The 2698-nt window shown below is 32.8% G+C and overlaps 1 pseudogene; it reads right to left on the reverse strand.

The window, feature by feature from the left end:
• Positions 1-2298: 2298 nt before the first annotated feature.
• Positions 2299-2396, reverse strand: LOC115934410 (uncharacterized; annotated as a pseudogene).
• Positions 2397-2698: the final 302 nt, after the last annotated feature.

Below are 2698 nucleotides of genomic sequence, written 5' to 3' on the forward strand. Positions count from 1 at the left end.
CATTCTCTTTAGGAATGTTGTTTTATGACTAGAATATGATGTGTCCTGGATGATGTTCCATGTGTGCTTCAGAAGAATGTGTATTGCACAGTTGTTGGACTGAGTGTTCTGTAGATGTTTTTAGGTCTAGTTAGTTAATAGTGTTGTTAATGTCTTTTTTTGTTTTTTGCTTATCTTCTGCCTAGTTGGTATATCCATGATTGAAAGTGGGTTACTGAAGTCTAATTATTATTGCTTAATTGTCTGTTCCCCCATCTATTCTGTCAGTGTTTGCTTCATATATTTTAGGACCATGTTGCTAGGTACGTATGTACTTACAATTGCTGTATCTCCTTGATGAATTGATCTTATTATAGAATATGACTTTTTGTCTTTAGTAACACATTTTGTCTTAAAGTCTATTTATATTAGATATTAATATATCCAGCGCAGCTGTGGTTTGGTACTGTTTGCATGGCATGTCTTTCAATTCTTTTACTTTCAACCTATTTCTGTCTTTGAATCTAAAGCATGTCTCTTGCAGACTGCTTTAGTTGGATCACACATTTTTGTCCACTGCCAATCTTTGCCCTTTGAGTGGAGTATTTAAACAATTTATATTTAATGTAATTATTTATAAAGTAGAAGTTATAGGATTTACATCTGGCAGTTTCCTATTTGTATTCTATATATGCCTTATGTCTTTTTTGTCCATTTCTCAATTACTGCCTTTTTGATGTTAAACAGATACTTCCTAGTGTACTATTTTCACTGCTTTATTGTTTCCTATATTTTTTGAGTTATCATCTTAGTGATTTTCCTGGTGATTACAGTTAGCTCATAACTTTAAACAATCCAGTTCAAGTTACTACTAAACGTCAAACGTATACAAATCTTTGCTCCAATATGCTCTTATTTCTCTCTCCTTCTTTAAACTGTGATTGACCTACAAACTATCTTTATACATTATAAACCTATCAATGGTGTTTTATAATTATTGCTTTATGCAATTATTTTTATAAAACAGATAGGATAAGGAAAGGGTTATTGATATAATTTGGCTCTGTGTCACCACCCAAATCTCGTGATGAATTCTAATTCCCACTGTTGGAGGTGGGGCCTGGTGGTAGGTGATTGTATCATGGGAGTGGTTTCTAATGGTTTAGCACCATCCCCCTAGTGCTGCCTCATGATAGAGTTCTCATGAGATCTGATTATTTAAAAGTGTAGAGCACCTCCCCTTCACTCTCTCTTCCTCCTGCTCCAGCCATGTATGATGTGCCTGCTTCCTCTTCACCTTCTGCCATGATTGTAAGTTTCCTAAGGCCTCCCCTGCAATGTACAGCCTGTGGAACTGTGAGCCAATTAAGCCGCTTTTCTTTATAAAGTACCCAGTGGCAGGTAATTATAGCAATGTGAGAACAAACTAATACTGTGATAAACAAATATTTTTATACTGTGTTTTATATTTACTTATGTAGTATACTTTACTGGTGCTGTTTATTAAATTCATGTGGTTTCAAGTGTCCTTTCAGACTCAACGACTCTTTTTTAAAACCTTCTTGGTAAAGCAGATCTTCTAGCAACAAATAATCTCCATTCCTTTTTTTAAAAATCCTGGGAATGTCTTAATTTTATATTCATTTATGAAGGCAAGTTTAGCTGAATTCTCAATGAACAGTATTTTTATTTCAACATTTTGGACATGCTACCCACTGTCTTCTGACATCCATAGTTTTGCATGAGAAGTCAGCTGTTAATCTTATTGAAGATTCTAGATAATTGATGTAAATTTTCTCTTGAGGTTTTCAAGAAAAAAAAAAGGTGTTTGAATTACATCATTTGACTCTGACCATTCTAGCTGTGGGACTTTGAATCTGTTCTATGTGGAGTTTATTGATCTTGGATGTGTAGATTAATATGTTAAAAATTTTGAAATTTTCCAGTCTTTTTGCCTATGTGTCTCTCTCATCTCCTCTGAGACTTCTGTTTATTTTGGTACACTTAATGTTGTCCCATAATTCTCTGAGGTTCTGCTCATTTTCTTTTTTCATTTCCCATACTGCTTATAAGATTGGATTATCTCTATTGACCTATCTTCAAGTTTCTTGATTCACTCTTCTGCCAGCACAAATCTAGTGTTGAGACACTCATATTTTTGTTATTCATCTTTTTAAGTTCACAATTTATATCTGCATTTTTAAAGCAAATATAAATTTGATATACTTTATTGATATCTTTTTGGTGAGAGGTAAACATTTTTATTTAGTTCTTATATATACATAATTTCTATTTTTATTTTTAAAAATACATTTTTTGAAAAATATGGAATGCTTCATGAATTTGTGTTGCATCCTTTTGCAGGGGTGATGCTACTCTTCTCGGTATTATTCCAATGTTAGTATAAGTGTGATTACTGATTTTTTAATTTTGTGAGGCATTACTGTCTTTACATTTCTTGAGTGCTTTACACATGGTCTTGTTAATTCTTTGAACTTCTCTACAATAACTTAAGACATTGTCTTCTAAGATCAAAATCTGGGACTCCTCAGGGACATTTTCTGTCAGCTGTAAATGTGTCATGCTTTCCTTTTTCTTTGCATGTTTCATTTTTTAAAATTGAAAATATTATATATCGTAGCCATTCTGGTATCAGTCCTCAACCCTCAAGATTTGTTCTTGCTTAGACTTTGAAAATTTTTATTGTTGTTGTTTTTCT

This window comes from Gorilla gorilla, chromosome 3 (assembly GCF_029281585.2).
Source record: "Gorilla gorilla gorilla isolate KB3781 chromosome 3, NHGRI_mGorGor1-v2.1_pri, whole genome shotgun sequence".
Lineage (NCBI taxonomy): Eukaryota > Metazoa > Chordata > Mammalia > Primates > Hominidae > Gorilla > Gorilla gorilla.